Source organism: Gorilla gorilla, chromosome 22 (genome assembly GCF_029281585.2).
Source record: "Gorilla gorilla gorilla isolate KB3781 chromosome 22, NHGRI_mGorGor1-v2.1_pri, whole genome shotgun sequence".
In the NCBI taxonomy this organism is placed as follows: domain Eukaryota; kingdom Metazoa; phylum Chordata; class Mammalia; order Primates; family Hominidae; genus Gorilla; species Gorilla gorilla.
The window spans coordinates 28,400,126-28,426,299 of record NC_073246.2 but is presented as its reverse complement, the minus strand read 5'-3'; the positions used below and the strand labels follow the sequence as shown (position 1 = coordinate 28,426,299).

General features: G+C 38.2%; 1 protein-coding gene and 1 long non-coding RNA gene across 3 annotated transcripts in view; one reads left to right on the top strand and one right to left on the bottom strand.

The window, feature by feature from the left end:
• Positions 1-26,174, top strand: part of CYYR1 (cysteine and tyrosine rich 1) — a 106,939-nt gene that overhangs the window by 50,812 nt on the left and 29,953 nt on the right. The gene's annotated exons all lie outside the window — the stretch shown is intronic.
• Positions 1,389-25,941, bottom strand: LOC109024502 (uncharacterized). Its single transcript, XR_008674830.1, has 3 exons — positions 25,817-25,941; positions 18,515-18,635; positions 1,389-1,687 (listed from the first exon to the last, which is right to left on the bottom strand). It is a non-coding gene; the product is annotated as an uncharacterized lncRNA (long non-coding RNA).

The window sequence follows — 26,174 nt, the reverse complement described above, 5'->3', positions numbered from 1 at the left end:
TAATTGGTAAAATAAAATATTTTCTCTGGAAATGTAAGATGTGAAAGCAAAAAGTCCATTTTAATCAAAACAGAACTAAATTTTGCAAGCAAACTGTCCATAATTTGGGAGAGCATTCTCCCTAAATATAAATAACCCTTAAAAATACCATCTTTGCATATTTCTATGTCAGTGTTTTTTTAAAAAATTTTTGAGGGGAAGTGCCATTACAGATGCCTTTGAAGTTCTGATAAAAGCTACTGGATCATATAACAGATTCACAACTTTGCGAATAATTTTAGGGACTTTCAAGTCCACTTAAACCCATTTATGGAGTAGATCAAGACTAGGTCAAGGTACCTTCTGTAAGCTTCTAAAAAATATATGGTAAATCTTCTCTACGGTGGGAATATTGTCCATATTGCCAATTTTCATTAACCTCCTAGTGGAAGTGTCTGATACTGTGGTTGGTTGAAATGTGCTTAAAAATAAAGGTGAAATCTTTGTTCAAGAAGGCACATAGTTTTGACAGAATACTACATGGAACAACACAACATCAATGTAAAACTGTTGGTGACTTTTCACTTCAGATAGAATTCATTTGTAAGGTGATGACAGAGTCAACTTTTGAATCCATACCACCACAGGCCCTTTCTTGAAGGACAGAACAGCTACAAAGGAGACAGTACGGCTCCAAAACAAAGAGAAAAACATTGAAAATACTACCTTTGACTGATAAAGAAGTGCATTGAATTTTCTTTATAAAACATCAGCAAATATCTTATCTGTCTTTCCATATTTTCTTCTTTGATATATAATTGTCCTGCCTCTATCTAGAGGCCCTGTCATGAGTAACCTATGGGTGGGTGGACTGGAATATACAGCATGTATCCATGACCCAAATGAAACAATGTTTTGCTCACCATTCTCTTTGGAATGAGATATACTCAAGAGTTCAATAGAGGTAGCAGTGCATCATGAATTCTTTCCTTAGTCAAGATCAGTACAAGATAAAGTAGGTCATTATTTGCTATTGCTGATTGATGTTAATTTGAATGTTCCTTTTGGATAAATTATTCCTGATGTTTCTTATGGGAATTTGTTATTGAATTTGATGTCCATTCAGCGTACCACCTATTTACAAAATGAAAGAACTAAGAAAATACCTGAGCATATCTCTAGGTGAAAATTGATTGGCAGTGCTATTTAATTTAACCAGATGTCTTTCGTATACATGTAAAGCAATATCAGTCTGGGCTGGTTAGCATGATGGGTTATTTGATGGGGAAACCAAGGATGCTGATTTAATCTCTTAAAACTGTTTCACCTGGATTAGTGCGTCTTAATTCATCTCCCTACTTTATTCTCTTTTAAAAGTTTTTAATTTTATTTTATTTTAAGTTCCAAGATACATGTGCAGGATGTGCAGGTTTGTTACATAGGTAAACAGGTAAACATGTGCCATGGTGGTTTGCTGAACCTATCAACCCATCACCTAGGTAGTAAGCCCCGCATGCATTAGCTATTTATCCTGATGCTCTCCCTCCCTCCGCACCCCCTGACGGGACCCAGTATGTGTTGTTCCCCTCCTTGTGTTCATGTGTTCCCATTGTTCAGGTCCCACTTAGAAGTGAGAACGCGCAGTGTTTGGTTTTCTGTTCCTGCATCGGTTTGCTGAGGATAATGGCTTCCAGGTCAATCCATGTCCCTGCAAAAGACATGATCTCATATGTTTGTTGGTTGCATAAAGCTCAACATCACTGATCATCAGAGAAACACAAATCAAAACCACAAGGAGATACCATCTCATGCCAGTCAGAATGGCGATTATTAAAAAATCAGGAAACAATAGATGCTGGCGAGGCTGTGGAGAAATAGGAAAGCTTTTACACTGTTGGTGGGAATGTAAATTAGTTCAACCATTGTGGAAGATAGTATGGTGATTCCTCAAGGATCTAGAACCAGAAATACCATTTCACCCAGTAATCCCATTACTGGGTATATACCCAAAGGAACATAAATCATTCTACTGTAAAGACACATGCACACATATGTTTATTGAAGCACTATTTACAATAGCAAAGACATGGAACCAACCCAAATGCCCATCAATGATAGGCTGGATAAAGAAAATGTGGTACATATACACCATGGAATACTATGCAGCCATAAAAAGGAATGAGATCATGTCCTTTGCAGGGACATGGATGAAGCTGGAAGCCATCATCATCAGGAAACTAACACAGGAACAGAAAACCAAACAACACATGTTCTCATTTATAAGTAGGAGTTGAACATTGAAAACTCATGGACACAGAGAGGGGAACAACACATACCAGGGCCTGTTGGGGGGTGGGGGTTGAGGGGAGGGAACTTAGAGAATGGGTCAATAGGTGCAGCAAACCACCATGGCACACGGATACCTGTGTAATAAACCTGCACTTTCTGCATATATATATATATTTATATCTTGGGTTTTTTTTAGAAGAAGAAATAAAGAAAAAGAAGGCATGATTTCATTCCTTTTTATGGCTTCATAGTATTCCATGGTGTATATATACCACATTTTCTTTTTCCAATCCGTCATTGATGGACATTTGGGTTGATTCCATGTCTTTGCTATTGTGAATAGTGCTGCAATGAACATACAAGAGCATGTATCTTTATAACAGAATGATTTATATTACTTTGGGTATATACCTAGTAATGGGATTGCTGGGTGAAATGATCCTTGGTTCTAGATCCTTGAGGAATCACCATGCTATCTTCCACAATGGTTGAACTAATTTACATCCCCACCAACAGTGTAAAAGCATTCTTATTTCTCTACAGCCTCACCAGCATCTGTTGTTTCTTTTTAATATCTCTACTTTATTCTCAATTTAGATAGTCTGTTCTCAGCCCAGCAACCAGGGTTATTTCTTTCAAAAACCTGAGATAGGATTATGCCACTGCTCTGCTCAAAACGCTTCAGTACTTTCCCTTTTTCACACAGAGTAAGAGCCAAAGTCTTAAATGGCCTACAAGTTACTCCATGACCTGGCCCCTTAACCTCTGACCTCATGTCCTGCCATTTTTCCCATATGCACTTTCCTTCAGCCACATTGACTTCACTGCTTGAGTGTGTCAGATTCCCTTCAGGTCCCTCTCCTAGCTATGCCATCTGTCTGGAATGCTGTTACCCAGATGTCTCTTTGGCCAACTCCTTCACCACTTTCAAGTCTTTGTTTCCCAATTCTTCTACATCTCTTCCCCTGATCCTGGCTGACTCATTCTTTTATACCTTGTACAATTTTATAGCTTCTGACAATATTTATACTTATTTATTATGTGCATTGCCTGTTCCCCCGCCCCTCCAGGACGTAATCTCTTGTAGGACAGTTATCTTACTTAATGATATATTCCAAACATCTGAAATAGTATTTGGCACATAGTAAGCTCTCAATAAATATTTGTTGAATCAAATGAATGAATAGATTGGCTATACAGCCTAAGATTTTCTTATTAATTCATTCTAGGGATACAAAAATGTATCAGACTTGGAACTATCTTCCAAAAACCACCTCTAACCTTAGGAACTATATTAAATTGTTTGCAGTGGATCACAAACAGGCCTGAGTGAAGGAGCAAGGATGGTTTACCCAAAGCTATTCTACTTCAGGAAAAAAGTTGTAAGGATTCCAGTGATACTCCAAAAATGTAAATTACTGCCTAATTTCAGAATTCATTGTGATACTCTGATCCTGAGCCCCATCCTTTTCTTGAGGTAGTCAATTGTTAAAGAACTGGGATCAAAATTTATTGAAGCATTTGTTAAGTGTCAGAAGGCTGAGTTTTAGGATGATATTGGTCAGGCAGCATCATAAATGATGGAGCTGCCATCAATAAAAGTAGCATGATTTCTGCATTTCACAGATGAGGAGATTAAAGCAGCAGTGTCTTAGTCTGTCTGCTGCAGCTATGACAGAATACAACAGACTGGGTAATTTATAAAGAAAAGAGGTTTATTTGGCTCATGATTCTGGAAGCTGGGAAGTCCAAGAGCATGGTTTCAACATCTGGCAAGGGTCATCCCAAGGCAGAAGGCAGGAGGCAGAAGTGAGCGCAGGAGGCAGAAGTGAGCACAGGAGACAGAGAGAGAAATTGGGTCAAACTCATCCTTTTATCAAGAGCTCACCGCTGCCATAACTAATCCACACCTGGGATAATAACTTTAATTCATTCATCAGGGCAGGACATTCATGACCTCCTCATCTCTTAAAGCCCCAACCTCCCAATACCATTACATTGCCAATTAAATTTCAACATGAGTTGTGGAACAGACGTTCAAACCAGAACACATAGGGCAAAGATGTTAGTGTCTTAGACAACCAATGTCAGTGGTCTAAGTTTGGAATTTCTGGTGGTCACATACACATAGTGGCTGATTTCTACTTTCATAACCAAGACACTGTCTCTGCATTGCCTTCCCAAATCCTCAGGGAGTGATCACACCCAAGTTTGAAATTACTCCTTTCTTAACAATCCAACCTGTTCAACATGGCTGTGTTCAGTCAATCAGTGTGAGTGCTGAGAAACAAAGGTTCGTTGTTATTGTGGGCCAAGACCTCAGGGTCAGGTGAGAGGAATACTGATAAGCCTTCAAGTCACAGACAAGCGCTGAGGTCCCCCAAGAAATACCTGTATGTTCTTGTGTGGAAATCTTCTGGCATCTCTTACAGGTTTAATAAAGAATTGTCTGGGGCTGGGCACGGTGACTCACGTCTGTAATCCTAGCACTTTGGGAAGCTGAGGTGGGGGGATAGCCTGAACTCATGAGTTCGAGACCAGCCTGGGCAGCATGGTGAAACCCTGTCTCTACTAAAAATACAAAAATTAGCCAGGCATGGTGGTGTGTGCCTGTAATCCCAGCTACTTGGGAGGCTGAGGCAAGAAAATCACTTGAATCCGGGAGATGGAGGTTGCAGTGAGCCGAGACCGCACCACTGCACTCCAGCCTGGACAACAAAGCAAGACTCTGTCTCCAAAAAAGAACTGTCTGGGCTCTCTTGCATTTTGGAATTCTCCTCTCCATTCCAGGAAGTTTTAATATACCCCATTCCCCATCTGAGTCTTCTTTTAGATAGAAGAAAAAGGAGGAATTTTTTTTTCAAACTAAATATAGCTAGATAGACAAATAAGTTTTTCTGCTACATTTTTCTTTCAGTTGCAAGCCACTTCTCAGAAATAATTAGATTTATCTGACAAGATACTTGAAAGATTAGAGGTAATACCATATTAAAACTGTCTAATAATATGAAGTAAACAATGGGTTGTAGAAGGACAGGCTTGACTAATCCTACTATAGAGCTGCCCTATTTCTTTCACAATAACTCACTTTATTGATAGGTACCTTATTTTTAACCTCGATTATAGTCAAAATTATAATTTGATAGATTATCCCAATGAATTCTTAAATCCTGGCTAAACATTGCTTTTATTATTCCCTAGAATCCTTTCATTACTTGCTAGCTTATACTTGAATGTTAATATTCAGTTAAGCAAAGGATTTTGAAGCAAATCAATTATCACACATTCCTTAAAATATATCAAACATTCTAGAGGCCAATACAAGTGAATCTGAGTTTGACCATTATCATACATAATATGTACAGATACTATGGCCTATTTAAACAGACAATTAAAAATTGATGATATTTTGGGAGATCTCTATAAACTTATCAAAACTAGAGAACTTGTCATGTAACAGAATCGTTCAGCTTGATATTCTGCAATCAATATTTTTAGAGTGCAACTTTCAGAAGAATGTATTTCAGATTTTTAACTTCAATAGCAATGGATTTGCTTGTAGTCACTGAAATCTCAAACTTTTTTCATAATTTAGCAGCCATTGGTCATCTATTAATAAATGCATTAATATTTATCAAATGACAAGTCTTTTTTAATGTGCTTTTAAAATGTGCTAAATACATTTTGCCCTACAGTTCAAGTTGGCTTTCAAAGGGCCCTTATAAACTATCAAACTGTCACAATGCAAATTACATTGTAAGAGAAATTACAGAGTGATTTAAATAGAACTTCTTGGAAGGATGCGTGATCCTAGGATGCAATCAGTATTTTTCATTAAATACTGGTAATCAGATTATACACCAAAAAACCTAGTCTGTACGTATGATTGGCAGTGAAAAGTATTTTTAGACTCAGATACTCACATTGGCTTTGCAAGTGGTATAAAGCAAAGAGCCATAGTCTACCTTAAATGTGCCAACTTCTTACATTTCATACAACTGCTTCATTCTATAGAATTTCAGGGACCAGAAAGAATTGCATTGACTGGAAAGAATCAAGTCAAAAAAGGTGGGGAGGGCTAGTGTGGAAACAAACTTCTGAGGGAAAAATTGCCCATATGAAAGAGCCTAAGAAAGTGAAATTTCACTTATGCCTTTTTTTTAGTACTTAAAACATATTTTAAGCATGTCTTTTGTGTGAATGACAGTATAAGCATTGTGGGAGAAAAAGGATAAGTGCAAACTCTTTTGGAGATTTATAGTATAGTTATTGGAGTTTTTAGTATTACTTCAGATCAAGCATAGAACCATATAAATGCTCCATGAGTTGGGGAGAAAGAGAGCAGTTCTGAATAAAGACATCAGGGAGGCTGACATGGGTGGGTCACTTGAACTCAGGAGTTCAGGACCAGCCTGGGCAACATGACGAAACCCCATCTCTACAAAAAGTACAAAAAATTAGCCGGGCATGATGGTGTGTGACTATAGTTTCCAGCTACCCGGGGAGCTGAGGCAGGAGGATCACTTGAACGCCAGTGGTTGAGGCTGCAGTGAGCCAAGATTGTGCAACTGCACTCCAGCCTTGGGTGACAAAGTGAGACTCTCTCCCAAAAAAAAAGAAAAGAAAAGAAAAAGAAAAAGAGATCAGGGTGGATTTTACTGAAAAAGTAGCATTTAATATGGAGGAGACAAGGTGTACAGGAGTTGATTGGAAAACAGTAAGTGGCCTAAGAGGGCTTAACAAAATAAAATAAGCCTGGAAAGGAAGTTTGGACTAGTTTGTGGAAGGCATTGAAGGCCAGAGATCCAAAGCAATTCCCTAGGGCAACTAGTATGTTCTTAGATTACTTAACATGCCTGTTGGCACATAGGACACAGAGTATGCATGAGCTATTAATTCACCGAACCAGTGATAAAAGAGACAAAAGCTCTTTAACTTACAAGAGAAAACATGGGGAAAAGAGATTAGTACTATCATGCATACCACATTGAATTGTGAAAAGCATGTCCAGTTATAATTTTTCTATCTTCATTATTCACTTAACAAATATTTATTGAAGAAGTGTGATATAGTGGTGGGAAACATGTGAAGGAATTGGTTTGGGTTCACTTAGGCCTGCCTTCAGATCTCATGTCCATCAATTGCTTAGTCTAAGCCTCAATTTGCTCATCTGTTAAATGGGCATAATGCTGCTTCCTTGCAGAGTTACTGTGCACATTAAGTGAGATACTGTGATTAAAGCCTTATTACATGGCCTGACATATGATTAGTGCTCAAAATAAGTTAGTTCCCTCTGACTCTGGCCCTTTTTATACACTCTTTCTCTTCCTGTAGTCTACTGTCTCCCTGCACTAGGAAACTAGGGCCACTTTTGTGTTGCTCTAAAGGAATAGCTGAGGCTGAGTAATTTATGAAGAAAATAGGTTTATTTGGCTCATGGTTCTGCAGGCAATAAAAGAAGCATGACAGCAGCATCTGCTTCTGATGAGGGCCTCTGACTGCCTCCATTTACAGTGGAAGGCAGAAGGGAGCTGGTATGTACAGAGATCACATGGTGATAGAGGAAGCAAGAGCAGGGGAGGTGTGAGGCTCTTTTTGACAACCAGGTCTTGGGAGAACTAACAGAGTAAAAACTCATTACCGCGAGTACCAAGGCATTCATGCACCATCTTCCCCCACAACCAAAACACCTCCCATTAGGCTCCACCTCCAACACTGGGGATCAAATTTCAACATGAGATTTGGAGGGGGGTCAAACCAAATTAGAGCAATAACTTTCTCTATTCTGCAGACCCTAGGATTACATCTAAACATAAGCAAGAGTAATTTCTGGAGCCCCCACCCAACGTCTGGGACTCAGCTCAGGTCATCCTCTCTATAGTAGTTTCTTTCTTACCTTGGGCATGGTTTTTTGTTTTTTTTTTTATTGTACTTTAAGTTTTAGGGTACATGTGCACAATGTGCAGATTTGTTACATATGTATACATGTGCCATGTTGGTGTGCTGCACCCATTAACTCGTCATTTACATTAGGTGTATCTCCTAATGGTATCCCTCCCCCCTCCCCTCACCCCACAACAGTCCCCGGTGTGTGATATTCCCCTTCCTGTGTCCATGTGTTCTCATTGTTCAATTCCCACCTATGAGTGAGAACATGCGGTGTTTGGTTTTTTGTCCTTGCAATAGTTTGCTGAGCATGCATGGTTTTTTCCTCTTTGGACTTTTGCCCCAGTTGCCCTTTTAGAGCCCTGGTCTTTCTAAGACCAAGCCTCTGTCCTCTCCTTGCTAAACTCCACAACTCCCACTTTATCCCCTTTTCTTACTGGCTGTGCTGCCCTGGAACTTGGTCTGGTCAATAGGTTTTTGCTACTAATGAACTTCACCGATAGTTAGGTTTTGACTAGTCTCCACAGTATTGCCTACTTCTGGATTGGGTCCTGGGTTTGTGTCTTTCAAAACCCTTGCTTTTTATGGAACTAAGCCACCTCTCCCCACAGCAGCTTTATGGGAGCACTAACTTGGATCTTTTGCCACACCACTGGAATTTCCCCTGGACCCTGCAACTAAGGAAGTGACTGTGTGTGTATTGAGGGTTGGCATGGCTCCTAGTCCTAGTCTCAGCCTCCAGGGATCTGTGCCAGGCCTGTCCATGTCTGCAGCATTCCTAGAGGTACAAAGATGACCAAGCCCAGTTCTTAGACTTAAAGATCATATAAGATAGTAGGCAATATGAAATGAGTGCAAGACTAAGGATCGTGCAAGGCAGAATATGGTAATTGTGTTAGGGAAGTACAAAGCACCCTGTGAATTCACAGAAGCAAGATTTCAATCACATTGTTGAACTGCCATGGTGAAAGCAACATTTGAGCTAGGCTTTCTATGATAGATATCAACAGACAGATAAATGAAAAGACATGGCTAGGACAGGGAAGCAACATGAACAAAGACACAGAGGTAGGTAAATGATACCAAGGGAAGAATATGTAGTAGGTGGGCAAGCTGGAGAGAATCTGGTCTGCATCCAGATTGTGAAAAATGTTAAACGCCTGGCTAGGAGAAAAGCACTTACTTGGATGACTATTTGAGACCAGGGCTATAGTATATAGCCACACAGGTTATGCACAGCCAACTCCAGGGGTCCCATTCATATGCATTAGGGGTTGGTCAACCTTTTCTGTTTTATCTAGCCTGATAGTAAATATTTTAGGCTTTGCAGGCCACGTGGTCTATGTTGTAACTACTCAACTCTGCCTTTGGAGCTCAGAAAAAGTTATAGACAATGCGTAAACACATGAATTTGGATGTGTCCCAATAAAATTTTATTTATAGACACTGAAATTTGAATTTCACAAAATGTTACTCTTTTCACTTTTTAAGCCACTTCAGAATGTAAAAACAGAATGTTCTTAGCTAACAGGTCATACAGAAACAGGCAGCAGACCAGATCTGGCCCCTAGAATGTAGTGTGCTGACACCTGATAAAGACTCTGTGGGCCGGGCGTGGTGGCTCACGCTGTAATCCCAGCACTTTGGGGGCCAAGGCAGGTGGATCACTTGAGATCAGGGGTTCAAGATCAGCCAGGCCAACATAGTGGAACCCCGTTTCTACTAAAAATACAAAAAAAAATTAGCCAGGCATGGTGGCATGCGCCTGTAATCCCAGCTACTTGGGAGGCCGAGGCAGGAGAATCGCTTGGACCCTGGAGACAGAGGTTGCAGTGAGCCAAGATCGCACCATTGCACTCCAGCCTGAGTGACAGAGTGAGACTCTGTCTCAAAAAAATAAATAAATAAATAAATAAAGAGGGACTGAATGTGAATGATACTCCTAAGTTGTAAGACACATGGACCATGGTGGAAATCCGTTGATGGTGTTTATTAAAGACCAGCATGATGCAGTTTTGTCTGTATAAGAAATAGACGAGAGGAAAAAGAGATGTAAAAAGGGAATCCCATTCTGATGGTACTGCTGTACTTCAAGCAGAGTGTGTGTGTGTGTGTGTGTGTGTGTGTATGTGTGTGTGTGTGTGTGTGATATGGTTGACGTATTTCTGAACTGCCATGTAGAAAGTGACATTTGAACTAGGCCTTCTATTTGAATACACCTATTTTTCTATACTTTTTCCTCCAAATTGTCTACACAATGTATCATCAACTTGGCACCATGACCAGCTCTCTGGATGTCTTTTATAAAAGTGAATGGCAGAAGTGTCTTAAAAGAATAAAAGGAGAAAAGCAATCATTCTCAAGGTTACAATCTTTGGGGTTAAAGGGGAAGAAACTCAAACCCTTGAGTGGAGGCAGTAGTATAAATTTTCAGGAAATAAAACGAAGCCTTCACTTGGCAATCACTTGCTCCTCTTTTATCACAACATCATATAAAACATCTTATAAAATTCATTGTGCTTTCTGTTACCCTCCATTTAAAAAGCCAGCACTTGGGAATGTTTCAGAATATCGATTCAGTGAACTTCTGTTATACAAAGCTTTATCTCATTGTTGATATGCTGTCTGCATTCCAGCATATGACTATGGGCATCTATTTGTGTCTGATCTTATTGGATCCATCTTCTTTTGTTCATCACAGTAGAACTATGTGAGCCAATGACTAGGCAGGAAAATTCCATGACAAGATTCGATTAGAAAATTATCATCTAGGTTTTTATGTGTTTGTTACCCAAGTACTAACTGGTTTATCATCTTTAATAGTTTAGTCTCTGAATCTACTATTTTTAAATGAACTGTAAAGATGTTACTAATATTGAGTATGTGTGTATAACACAGATACCAGTGGCAAGAAACATCTTCCAATCTAAAATAATAGGTGAAGTGTCTACTGAGGCAAATATCTTTTTACTATGTGAAATACTTCTCTATCACATATGGATACACACAAAGGGTAAACTTTCTCACAGATAATAAATGGCATGCTACAATAACGTCAGTTAGCAAGAAATTCCCCATAGGGATAACGTGTTCATTTGGCAAGGAATTGAAACAGATAATTTGGATTCCTTCTACCCTAATGTTGTAAAAGTCTGCTGAGGAATTCTAGAAGACCCAAATCACTAGTAAAATAATAGAGAAATCCACATATTTGACTATTTTGTATTAAATGTATTTAAAAGTTTAGATTTGTTATTTATAATACTTCTTTGAATAGGTAACACTGACAAATAGGATATCATTATTAATGCTAATATTGTACCATCCTCAACAAACTTGAAGTGACTAACAAAATTATTATATATAAATTCAATATCTTTTTGAAGTCTGACAACAAATGTACTCAGTACTCAAATCTATAAAATCTAATATTATCAAAAGATTTTAATATATCCTTAAATACATTCTAATGACACTTTTCAAATAGCTGATATTTTGTCAGTATCATACCTTGTGCTAAATACACATGAATCCTTGCAACAATAGACTACATTGCACAATAGCCAATGTCCTCCAGCAACAGAACAGAAGATACCACACCAGCTGTCAGTATTGGATTCATTCACTGTTGAATGAATTTTGCTTTCGGTAATCTTAAGTGTTTGTTATATATCTGAATTTCCTTGGCATTTTCTTCATGCTCCATACATACAAAATAAACCAGTGCTGATACATAAACAGCTCCCTACTTCACTGGCTAGGTATCACAGCTGTTAAGCCAGCAGGTCTGGAAATGATACCATTCTCTATGGCTCTAACAATGAGATAACTTTATAAATATTGATGTAAAATAGGAATGTAATTCATTTTATCTTATCTGGGCAGGTTTCCTATGCTCCATACTGCATTATTCATGTACTGGCATTTGAACATTTGCCTACATTTGGAAATTCTGTTTACAAACTTTTATATTTGGGACTTACAAACCTTTCTGATATAAGCAGGATAAGTATTTTCACCCATCTCATGAGTTTGAAAATAGAGTTCCAGAGCGGATACCTAAATTGAAGCCATGTGAATAGTGATTAGTTCAATGAGGTCTTACATCCAGCCCTGCTGAATCCTGTTCTGTGCTCCCTACATTGCATCACACTGCATCTTAAGAAGATCATTCCAGAGTTGGTTGCTGTGTAAACCTGAGGAGTGCTCACCAATAGCCAACTCTCCTCTCCTTCCAGAGCACTTAGAAGATCATACTTCCCAGTCAGCCTTAACGCCCAGTTGGGTGAGATCATGGTACTAGCTCTGACCAATAGGCTATGAGCAGGAATGAGGCGTGTCACTTCTGGAACGAGTTGGATAAAAGCCTTCGTGAGATCCTCGGTAGCAAACATGGAAGCCATAGATTGAGATGGTGGAGCTATAGGATGAAAAATCCTGGATCACTGAGTCACTGCATAGAGGAGAGCTACCCTGGAGAGTCATCTGACTTAAGTAGGCTTTGACTGAGGAAGAAATAAACTTTTTCAGTAAAGCCACTGAGATCTGAGGGCCAGTTGTCACTGCAGCATAAGCTCAGCTTATTCTAACAAAACTAATCCACATCCTTTCTACAGCTGCTATCAGCATTATACCATTATTATCTCCTAATATATCACCTCCAGTTAAGATGTTAAAGGAAGTACAACGAAGTTATTAAGGTTTAGGTGCCACAATTTTAAATCAGTGGTCAAGAAAGAACTCACATAAAATGTAACATTTGACCAATGACTTAACAGCATACAGATATCTGCAAGAAATACATTCTAGGAAAAAGGGAATTGTCGAGCATTTGATGTTTTAGGAGCAGCAAAGAGGTCAGTATAGCTGAATACAGTGACTGAGAGGGAGGAGTGTAAAGAGCAATGAGGTTAGAGAGACAAGGAGAACAAGGCATATCATGGAAGGGTTTGTAGGCTATTGTAAGGACTTTGCCTTTTACTCTGAGTGAAATGAGAAGCCTTTGAGTGTGATGCAGTGTAGCAATATGGTTTGATTTCTATTTTTAGAGGACTGTTTTCTAAAAGCAGATTTATGGCATTGAACAGTTATTTACAATGGAGAGTGTTGCAATATAATGTGTATTCGATCATGTGTTATTTTGATGCATGAGCTAATCCTCACTAAACCAATGCTGGTGGTCTTAGTTCACAGTGCACATTATAGTGATGATAATCAAGCTTCTATCTAAGTTTCTTAATACCTTAAGCTGCAATCCTCTGATTTGAAACACTTGCCATAAGTTATCAAATAGATCCTTGCAAGGATCTTTATTCTCCAGAATCTCCATAGTAAATCATCAAAAACAGTTGGATATAATTTCATAGCATATGAAACCATCACTTGGAGTGTCCTAAGTGATGATAGAATGAATGCATTGATCTTACAAACTATTTACTTTGTCATTTCCACCTCAGTACCCAAACGACAGCATCTCCAAAAAGTAAAATCATTCTTCATTCCTAACTACCTATCCCAGAATTTGTGCCCACTGTATTCCTTTACTCCATTCAGAAAGCCCCCATTACCACAATAGCTTAAGTCAGAAACCCCAAAGATTGGTAACCATTTCTAAAAGTTTTTTCTTTTACCTACCCCCTCAAATTCAGCTTTCCCACAATCCAACCCAACCTCAAATCTAGTCCTTATTCCCTTTCATGTGAATTGCTAGAACAAACCCCACAGGTCTCTCTGGCCTTCTGGTTGTGTCACTCTCCTTTCTGCAAGAATGTGCTAAACTCTTTGGGCCTAAAGACCCCTCATGATCCAGTTCCTGCCTGCATTTTTAGGAACAACTCTTGCTGCTTATGGATTGCAACATTTGCTGCAGCCACACAAAGCTGCTTGTTGTTTTCCAAGCATCCTAAGCTATGTCACACATCTGTGACTGCAAATGCCATGCCCTCTCATGGGATATTTTCTTGCCTTCTCTAACTGGCAACTTTCTCTTGCTTTCAGTCTCTGTTTATACATTGTGTCATTTATAGTCTTCCTTGACCTCACCTTCAGGATCCCTCATAGGTAACTTTATTTCAAAGGTGACTATGAGCTTACATCTGTCATCTCCACAAGACAACTCTCTGTATGTCACATCCCCAAAACAAAGGCACATACATAATAGGTGTTCATATGTGTTGAATGAATTAATAACTCTAAATACCACTCTGGCTCCAATGCCCAGTATTACCATAATTGGGAGGATGTCATATCTGTATCTCAACACCCATCCTGTGATGCCCAATGGGTAGAAAATGGCATTTATTGTCATTTCCTTCATGAGAGAAAATGTAATTTCTTTCAGCAGTTTGTTGGGTAACTTGAAAATAAAACAGTATTTTAATATTGAACTTGTTCTTACTTGAGGTGGCTGCCTGTCTTTTGGCATTTTATCACCCCAGATTGATTTATCTTTGTAATTCTTCTTTGGCTCACAGCCATTGCTATTAAATAATTGCCTTGCTTCTTAATGCTCACCTCATCAGATGCTATGAGTATAAAGGAGAAATCCATTGAGAAAAATCAGCCCCTGGTTTGTTTGTTCTTCTGGAAATCTGAATTTTTAAATTTGTGTAAAGATAGATTGCATTAAAGAGAGCATATTCTAAAATTAATAATAGAATAATGAGAAATGTAAAGACATCTAATGTTTTAAAGGGATTACATTTCAGCAATGCAACATTGTTTAGTGTTTATATTTGGCTCTTTTCTCCTTACTATAGTATAGCATATGTTCTGAGATGGGACATTGCTGTTTTTGCCTCATCAACTTGAAACCTCTCTCTAGTCAGCATAAGGCATGTTTTGTTGAATACTGCAATAATATGCTGTTGTAACTGGTGGCTGAGTCATCTGTTTTTACAGGATTGGTACTGTAAGGAGCTGAGACATATGTCTCGTGTCAAAATTGAGTGTGAATTTTAAAGTCGAAAATAAAATGAACCCTTGAGCATACTCAAGTGCAAATCACAGCAACCTGTGGGCTGAGGGCTTTCACAGCTACTATTTGATTTTTTCGAAGTTGCATTATTACACTATTGGTATTTTCATGCAGTGAGTGGAAAAATACAAACTCAAAGCTTATAAGTACTGCTGTGAAAAGGATGATATTATGGATTTTTCTACTTTCTCTGTGATCAGCTTTTTTAACCCAGGATCCTGTGTTTCTGGTCACTAAGGGCTTCTTTGCTTGTAGAGTTACCAGTGGTCAAGTGACCAAATGAGGGGTCAGGGTCATTTTAGCAAGTGGGCACCCACCTAGATTGGCTAGGAACCTTAGCTGTGAGAGGTCCATGCATCTTTTGTACCTGTTTCTCTTTCCTACAATGAAAGAATTCACAGAATGGGCACCTGGGTCAGGTATCCAGGGTAAGATTAAGAGCACAGGAGATGCTGATGATGGAAACACATGGAGATCTTCATACCAAAAACACTGAGTTCACTCTGCTATTGCATCATGATTTGACACTGAAACTAGAACCAGAAAACCTTCTTCAGGAAAGTTGAGTTTGAGAGTGTAGCTGCCCCTAGAGTTCACCTCCATGTCTCCTTAAATCTCCTCTGTCTCCTTACTTAGCCTTGGCCCAGGATGCCTTGTAAAACACAATACAATGACAGTCAAAAATAATAGTATTTATGGGATTCGTGAATCCAAAAGTGCAGTGAAACCTCATTAACATAATAGCTAAGAGAAAGCCCCCTCAATGTCAGAAGAATGTCACAATGCAGATAAATTAAGCAGGGGCATTTCGATGGGAGCATGACTGTAGGCTAGAGGCATGATGACCTAGAATTAAAGTAAAATTAATGGGTGAGAATTAAAGTCTAGCTAGGGAAAAGAAAGAGGACTTCAAATTTCTCAAGGTCCCCTTTTCTAGATTAAGAGGGAAATCTGAACCTTCCTATCATCTGAACCTTTGGGAAATGGGTGGTCGATTGACTGTAATGGGCACAAGGGGCCTGTTGAGATGACGGATGCATGCTATATGTTGGTGTGGTCATGGTTCCATGGGCATATACATACAATCATAAAATTCATCATGCAGCATATTTAATATGTATATATTTTACTGGTTTGAATTATATCTCAATAAAGGATTAACAAAGCAGAGAAAGGGTAAAAGTGGGGCAGTACTTTGATTTTATGTATCTCCCAAGACTAAATAGTTCCTTAATGCAACGTTATCTCAATTTCTTCTCTCACGCTTACGAAAAGCATTAAAAACCTTTTTTTAAAAAATATGTATTAACCTAGTTTCTCCAAAATGTCCTCTTTGTATGGTGCTATGTAAAGAATAACTTCCTTTCATTTTGGTAAACAGCAGCTCATGATTAGCTAGGTGGCTTTGCCACTGCCCTCATAAACTCAGCTTCCAACTTTATGATTATATTGGCTTAATTTAACTTGATAATAATGATAAGGGTAATAGCTAATGTGCATTAAGCATTTAATGTTCCAGGCACTCTGGTTATGTACACACACTCATTTAATTCTCTTAACAACCTTTAGGTACAATAAATACATATATTTTTCTTACACAAAAATACTAAAGCTTAGCAAGGTTGAGCAGCCAATGCACGGTCACATTGTGAAATGTGGCAGAAATTTGGGTCTGTCTATTATCAAAGCTCAATCTTAAGCTCTCTGGAATGCACCACCTTCCAGCAGCCTCCAAATGCTCTTATAGAAGCACATCTTTCTTTGCAACTTGGGCTTTTATTGCTTTTTACTTATTACATGCTTGGGGATAACAATTTTTGGAGGGAATATTAATTCAAAATAATTTACCTTAGTTTGGTCACCATGAGGCATCATATGAAAAACCAAGTGTAATTAACAGCATCAAAACTATGAAGTTTAGCAAAGAGGGGCCATGTTTTCTTTCAGATTTCATCTCTGAGCTATGTTTTAATTCATGTAAATTTTCTAGTTCACAGAACTTTTTCCTTTCAGCATAAACATTTTTAAAATATTTTAACCATCTTTCAAAAATGCAAAATATAGCCTGAATATGTTCCTAACTTCTTAAACAGAGCACAGCTTCTACCATGTATCAATTTGTATTCGGGGACATGGATGGAACTGGAGATCATTATGTTCCGTGAAATAAGCCAGGCGCAGAAAGACAAACATTGCATGTTCTCACTTTTTGTGGGATCTAAAAATCAAATCAATTCAACTCACGGACATAGGGAGTAGAAGGGTGGTTACCAGAGGCTGGGAAGGGTAGTCAGGGAATCGGATGGAGGTGAGGATGGTCAAAGGGTACAAAACAATAGAAAGAATGAATAAGACCTACTATTCGATAGCACAACATGGTGACTATAGTCAATAATAACTTAATTGTACATTTTAAAATAAAGAATGTAATTGGATTATTTGTAACTGAAAGGATAAATGCTTGAGGGGATGGATACTTCATTCTTCATGATGTACTTATTTCACATTGCATGCGTGTATCAAAACCCCTCATGTACTCCATAAATATATACACCTACTATGTACTCACAAAAAATGTTTAAATAATTTTTTAAAATAATAACAATTTCAGCCTAGCCAATATGGTTAAACCCCATCTCTACTAAAGATACAAAAAATTAGCCAGGCGGGGTGGTACGCGCCTGTAATCCCAGCTACTCAGGAGGCTGAGGCAGGAGAATCGCTTGAACCCGGGAGGCAGAGGTTGCAGTGAGCCAAGATGGCACCACTGCACTCCAGCCTGGGTGACAGGGCGAGACTCTGTCTCAAAAATAAATAAATGTGACAGGGCAAGACTCTGATTCAAAAATAAATAAATAAATAAATCACAAAGAGTAAAATAAAATAATAATAATTTGTACTTGGTGTCTGTTACTGGTGACAAATTCTGCCATCATATTGTGAGATACTTGGACACTGTTAAGATATGCTGGATCCTTGAACCCTCTCCAGAATGCCTCAAGTTGAGATGGAATTCTTTTGGCTGCATCATGTCTCCTCTCATCCACTATTCCAGTATCCTTATGCCATTTATTGAATTTCTGCTTCAAAATTCCTTTGGGCCACAGAGAACGATAATACATAATAGAGTTCAAAATATACGTAAAGCGTTTTTGAATAGTTTTTAAAATCTGAATAAATAATTAATAGGAGGACCCGACAGCGTCTTCCATGAAGAAAATGCAGATTTTATTTTTTGTCCCATCTCTCTTTTGTATGGATTTGTACAATTCAAATTTTTCAAAGGTATTTTTCCCCTTTGCATCCTATACTTGAGCTGTTATGATTATCTGAATAAATAATATCCAGGTAAGTGTTTGATTGTGACTTAAAAATATTACTTACTGAGGAGCAAATTGATGATTTCTGTCAGCTCTTCATTAGATGTCTTAAATCTTTAAGAGGCCACAGCAGTGGATGTTCTTCAAGAGTGGTCTCCAGGCAACAGGGTTTCCAGGCAGATACTCTGTGGACACAAAAGTGAACAGAAATGAGATGGTAAATTTGGAATAGGGAAGAATTTCACATACATACGAATATTATAGTGTGTTGAAGAGAGGATTTCAAAGGAAAATTTTCACTCTATAATTAATTTATTAAATATGGGATTTTTAGTTATTTATTCAAGATTTGTTTCACAATACTTTAATTTTTTACCAAGAAAATATAATACTCAGTAATATACTGTTTAAATAGAGTTTTTATTTAATTTTGATCATATACCTCAAATTACTATTTTCTTTTTTTAAAGAGTGAAACAAGTGACTCAAGAAGGCAGCATTTAAATATTTGCAAGTATGTCCCGCACTCAGGAACAGGTTCCAAATTATCTCACTAATGTCCTACATAAATGAAGTCTCTCCAAGTACTTTTAGTGGTGTTAAAATTATTCTACCAAAATTAGAATTATTGTCATAGAGACTGATTGTTTTGTGGACTACAGCACAGCTCTAAAATTGAGCCCTGTTTAAAAAAGAAATGATAACATTAAGGCCACCATGAGTTCCACCTACTTGCATTTTCCTTGTCCCACCTAACTCCAAAATCAAGTATAAAACAGAGACTTTTGACTACAGCAAATACACTCAGACCACATCTATAGGGCAGAATGTAAACACTTTGGCAAAAATAAATTAGCTTATGTAAATAAGAAATAAAAAGAAAAAATTCATCACAGAAATATTCATCTATGAGAGCAGACTACCACCTGTTTCACATATGGTATGAAAGATAAGAGATTTTTTAAAAAGTCTCTTCTCCAACATTACCTATAGCTCACTGGCATATTGCAACATAAAAACAAACAATAGAAAACAGAAAATATATGTGGAGGTAAACATAGCATATAATGAGACTTATGAGGACATCTGCTTATATATACAACAAATCGGAGTCCTCTAGAAGAAATAGACACTGTCATATCTTGCCCTTGTGTGCATCAAGACCAAGATAAATTGTAAAAGCCAAAATAATTTATTATTTACTTGCTGGAGAGTTCATAGCCTGAAATAATTTGTGTACAGGAAGGAAACAACTACCTTAATTTTCTTTAAATTTATTTAACTTCATAAGTGACTTATTCTTCTCTTATTGTTTTGTAAATGTAACTAACCAAAGTAATTACTAGTTACTCTTCCTGTCAAATTTGCTGTGCATTTTTGCCCGCTCCCAGAGTGTCCTCCTAAGCAAGCAACATTCACATATCCACTTCATCTCCTTTGCAAGATCAAAAAAAAAAAAGGCAGTTCTCAATTCTATACATAGCAAATAAATTCTGCCCGTGCTGCCTTTTGCATTGGGGAGCAGGGTATCTTTGATCTGTTTGGCTTGACTCAATTTCTGAACATCTTTGTCTTTAGTACTTTGCCTTCCTACATAGACTGTTCTAAATTTCCAAGACATACTGCTTGATTTCATTAGATTTGGGGTGCATTAATCAGTGCTTTATTTTTAAAATTTAGAATGAAATATTTTAGGATGTAAAAATGATTTCACTACTAATGTCCTGGATGGAGAGATTTTTTTTACTGCTTTTATTTTTCTACTCAGATATTATACATATTTCTTTTTACCCTAAGGCATTGAGGCACTAGGGCAAGCAAGCCAAGATCCTTTGGTGTATGTGTTTATCCACATTCATTAAGATATACTTATCCTTTGACACTTTTAATAATACTCATCACCTCTCTTTCTCTCGTGGTGTGTTCTTCATCGTCAGTACACTTTGCAGGCTGTCATTAATTCTTACAGCACTTCAGAGAGGTAGATAAGTGGGTATTACTGGTCAGGTTTTCATTCAGTCTAACTGTGGGAATCCTTCCATCGAGATAACATAAAATGAAATTGGGACCCATTATCTCCACTGTACAGATGACGAAAATGAGACCAAAAGATTAAGTGGTGAACCAAGGGGGAAAAGAAGGTCCTTGTGAACAGAATAGAAAAGTCTTTTCAATTCCAGTTTTCAATTCTGAGTCTTTTGTGTTTACCATGTTACAGACCTCTCTTGGCTAGGGAAAACAAATGGAATGTGAATGTGATGCTTTAGAAATTTCTGTATAAAACCTGTAAGAATTAGAAGTGATAACATTAACCAAATACATTGCACAACATGATTTGTCTATCTTAAATTTAGCACTAGAGAACTAGGGAAGCATCTATTCAGAACAGGCCTTTGCCATCTTACTGATTTTATTTGTTTATTTATTTAGACGAAGTCTCACTCTGTCACCAGGCTGGAGTGCAGTGGTGCAATCTCGGCTCACCGCAACCTCCAACTCCCTGGTTCAAGCGATTCTCCTGCTTCAGCCTCCCGAGTAGCTAGGATTGCAGGCATGTGCCACCACGCCCAGCTAATTTTTGTATTTTTAGTAGAGATGGGGTTTCACCATGTTGGCCAGGATGGTCTCGATCTCCTGACTTCATGATCTGCCTGCCTTGGCCTCCCAAAGTGCTGGGATTACAGGCGTAAGTCACTGCGCCTGGCCTTACTGATTTTATTCTAAGGAAATAAGTCACTCACTAGGATTTCCTGGATGAAATGTCCATCCTTTTCTTTGAAAATCTAAATGGTACATAGTCCAAGTATGATGCTTAATAGATAAGCAAAACACAACTCTGTCCCACTACTGTTTTATAGGAAACTTTCTACTCTGATGGCTGAGTCCTCAAGTCTTCTATGTCTCAAAACACTCTAATTCAGAAATTTTAAATGTCTAATCTAAGATGTCAGTAAACATCTTAGACTTCATGCAAGGCTTATCCCCATCTTCCAGCTGAGGCCAGCAGTCAGTGGGTCACCTGCCCTTGGGGAGAGGAGTGTGGCCAATTGCTCTGTCTTCCCACTCATTTCCCACCCAGAAGTCCTCCCCACCCCCAGTGCAGGCCCGCCAGTGTGAGAGCTGTGTTTGGGGAGAGAGAAAAAGAGGAAAGTTCTTGTTCAGCTCCTGGTAAGTACTGTCCTAAGCTACTGGGCCTCTCTAATAGCAGCCTCCAGTACTTAGACACAGCCTCTCCCCTGCTGGCCTGGAAGCCTTGCTGGCATCTGCTACAAGTGTCTGCTTTCCCTTCCTCCTTGCACCACTTCCTGGCCTTCCATCATCCGCTCCACAAAGACTCAGACTCTCCTATTGTAGCCCATTGCCCTTCCAGGTGGTACTCTCAGGACCTAGAAGAGCTCCAGGCTGACCCTGTTTCCTATGTGGCCCACATCTGATGCATGGATAGTTTAATTTCTTGCCTGTTATGGACTGAATGTTTGTGCCACCGTAAAATTTATATATTGCAGCCCTAATCCCCAACATGATGGCATTAGGATGCTGGGGCCTTTAACAGAGAATTAGGTTTAGATGAGGTTAGGAGGGTGGATCCCCCACCATGATGGGATTAGAATCCTTATAAAAAGAGGAAGAACCACCAAAGCTGCTTCTCTCTGCAATGTGAAGACACAGCAAGATGGTGGCCAGAAAGTAGGTCCTCACCAAGAACCAAATTTGCCAGCACCTTGATCTTGGACTTCCCAGCCTCCAGAACTATGAGAAATAAATTTCTATTGTTTGAATCACCTAGCCTGTGGTATTTGTCATAGCAGCCCAAGGTAACTAAGACATTGCCCTATTTTGCGTAGGGTATAAATTTCCCCAATCAAGCCCTTTCCAGTTCTCTCCCTGCACTACCATAGACCCCTTCTCTGAAAAAAAAAAAAAAAAAAAAAAAAATGTGTTCTGTTCATTGCTCCTCCCTTTCCCTTTCCAGTTTTCCTTTCCACTGCTCAAAAATGTAATCCTCTTCCAGCCAGTGTGATCCACTCACTGATCTTCTGGCATTTCATGTGCAATCAGACCCAGCAGCCTTTCACAAACATAACCTCCTGCTTATCTGTCCAGCCTCATTTCCAGCTTCTCACTCACAGATATTGTTAGGTCCTGCACTACTGGACTTGTACAGTGACCCAAATGCACCAGGTTTTCTCCTTTTCATCTGCCTGTGTTTTGCTTTTGCCTTGCTATGTTAGTTACCTGTGGCTGCCATAACAAATTACCAAAAAATTTTAACTAAAAACAACACAAATTTGTTCTCTTGACGTTCTGGGGACCAGAAGTCTGAAAACAGTGTGTCAGCAGAGCCATACTCCCTCTGGAATCCCTAGAGAAAAAACCTTCCTTACCTCTCCCAGTTTCTGGTGCTGTCAACATTCCTCAGCTCATGCTGAAATCTCTGCCTCTACAGTCACATGGCCTTCTCTTTTTCTGTCTGTCACATCTCCCCTGTGTGTCTCTTATAAAAATACTCATCATTGTATTTAGGGCTGACCCAGGTAATCCAGTATGAACCCTACACCTCAAGATCCTCAATGTAATTACACCTGCAAAGAACCTTTCCAAATATGGTTCTGGGAATTAGAACATGGACATATCTTTTTGGGGACTATTCCTTTCCTCACATCAGTTACCATAGCAGCCTCCCAATTAGTGTCCCTGTTTCCATTCTTGACTTCTATTATCTATTTTTCATTCTATGAATATCATTTTGAAACACAGCTGATATGGTTTGGCTGTGTCCTCAACCAAATCTCATCTTGAATTGTAGTTTCCATAATCCCCATGTGTTGTGGGAGGGACCCAGTGGGAGGTAATTAAATTTTGGGGGCAGTTACTCGCATGCTGTTCTCGTGGTAATGAGTGAATTCTCATGAGATCTGAGGGTTTTATAAGGGGCTTTTCCCCCTTTGCTCAGCACTTCTGTCTCCTGCCGCCATGTGAAGAAGAACGTGTTTGCTTCCCCTTCCCCATGATTGTAAGTTTCCTGAGGCCTCCCCAGTCATGCAGAAGTGTGAGTCAATTAAACCCCTTTGCTTTATAAATTACCCAGTCTTGGGTATGTCTGTATAGCAACATGAGAATAGACTAATACAACAGCTCTACTCTTGCCACTGTTATTCTTATGTTCCAGTTTTCATGTTAGCATGGCTCATAAGGCCCTTCACAAGCTAGACTTAATTCTCCAAGCACATTCACAACCATTAGTCAAACACCCTCCTACCATCAAAACTGAATACAGACTTGCTGTATTGAACTTTTCTCCCTTAAAACAGGCCTGTGCTCTTTTGCCTTCCTACTAGTTGTTTCCTCTCCTTGAATACTCTTTCTCTTCTTCCTTGACTAACTGATCTTTCAAATCTCATTTAATTACTTCTTCCTTAACATCTTTACAATTTGGACGTGATTCTATAAGAAAGACAAGGTCATTTTTAAAAAGCAAATCAGCTAGCAAGAATGCTATGAGAAGCATGCCAACAAAGAAAAATGGCTATAGGGCCTTCAAATAAGATGTTATTTTTGTTGTCTGTCTTTCTCCCTGAGAGAGGCCAAATATGACACCTTCTAGATCATTGTTGTATCCACAGCTCCTAGAAAAATACTGACTAGGTACTTCATCTGTAGTAAATGAATATATGAAGAGATGTGTTCCTCACTCTTTTTCAAGAACTTAGCAAATGTAAAAGGTAGAAATCTTGGAAAGCTGACATCAAATTTAGCTTCTTGAAATTTCAAACCAAATAAAAACATATGACACAAATGAAATATGTCACCTGAATAAGACATACAGTTCAAACTTTAATTCAATAGAGGGCATAAGATCAATATTTACACATATTGATCTTACAATAAGAGTCTGCTGAAGGGAAGTGGTCACCTGTCTTTCAATGTAGAAAAGAATGTGCATTCTGTAGGTATTTTGCAACATAACAGAGGGGCTTTGATTCTAAATTGATTGGTTCCCCAAAAATTAATTATTAGTTTTACATTATTAGGATATCATTGTACGAGGCAGTGTGTATGACTCCTTCTAAGGTGGGTCATATGGATATGAGTCATACTTCACTAGTCCATGGTAGTTTAATAACTTGAATTTCAAATAGTAAAAGAGCAAATTATATTTCTTAGCCCCATGTGCTACTGGAACTTCCCTTAGGGAACCATATAAGAAGCAAACTATCTCCTAGAAGCAGAAGGGAAAAATATAAGTCAAGATTTATGGAATAGGGCTGAAGGCTGTATAACCATTTTTCTTTGTAGGCATTCTTCTCATAGCACTCTTGCTAGCTGATTTGCTTTTTAAAAATGACCTTGTCTTTCTTATAGAATGAAATCCAAATTCTTGTTAAAGGGCTTATTTTATGTTCTATGACATGAATGATACAAGATTGATGAAACAATCTTTGAAATCATGGACTGGTGAATTGATTGGCATAATCCAAAACTGTTTCTATAAAATAAGTTATTGATGTTGTTCCCTGGAATTTTTAGGATCTGGATTTCCTGCTGAGCGTACATTAGTAGGAAAGGGCCCCTTATCGAATTAAATCTGACCAAATATGAGGATGTTTTAAGGACCAAAGTTACTAAGAAAGTTGACTCTGATTCCAAGTAAAGAAAATTTTAAAACTTTGGCACAAGTGCAACTTGGTGTAGCAAAGTTGTGTGTTGTTTGGTAACCTTTTTAAATTGTTAAAACTAAATAATAAGTTACTGTTCAATAAATATCTTTCATTACCAGAAGATATTTTCAAGTTTGTCATCCTACTAGATGTTAATGGTCCAAAAACAAAGAAAATTTTTGAATAAAAGTTATAAATGACTAAATGAAATTAATGTATACCTTTCCATTAAGATTCACTCACATCTGGTGGGAAACTGATCTTCCTTGCTGAACGTGGGTTAGATCAGCAATAGGGTATTGCATAAATATTCTATAAGTATTGGATAAATATCAATAAATATTCTATTTATCTGGGTCTACACAAATTTGGAAATTTCTAGCTTGCTAGAGTATTCTCCCCATTTGGGATGCACTGACCTGTCTATTTTCATATAATCAAACATATCCTTCAATGGCTATATATAAACAAAAAAGATTGGCAGCAATTGTTCAGTGTCTCTATTTCTGTAACATCTTGTTAATGTTTACTAGTTTTGTATATTTACCAGAAAAAAAATGATTCTGTTAAATATTCATTTTGTACATCCATGATTTCTTCCTATATTTTAAATGCATTTTGTAGACTGAGAAGAAAATAATAGTAATATTCATTAACAGCATTTCTTTCATATAATCGCTGTTGATGGAAGTACTTTAAGTCATTACCTCTTTTTTTCTTGAGAGATTGATGCTAAAATATTCTTCTTTTCCAGTTCCACATATCTGAATCTAGCTGATATTTCTTTCCTTTGGACTCTGTCCTAGGCTTCCTAACCCAATTTCTATTGAGACAAAGCTCTTAAGCAGCTTCAGACCCCTTTGTGAAAATATTTACCTCTAGTTACATCAACTCAGGGATTCCCAATCTAGCTACGTATTAGCACTACTAGGGTAACTTTAAAAATATAACAATATCTTGATCTCATCTCCAGAGATTCTGATTTAATCGATTTGACTTAAGGCCCAAACATCAGCATTTTTGTGATTTAATCGAAACCTAACTTGAAGCCAGTGTTGAGGATCA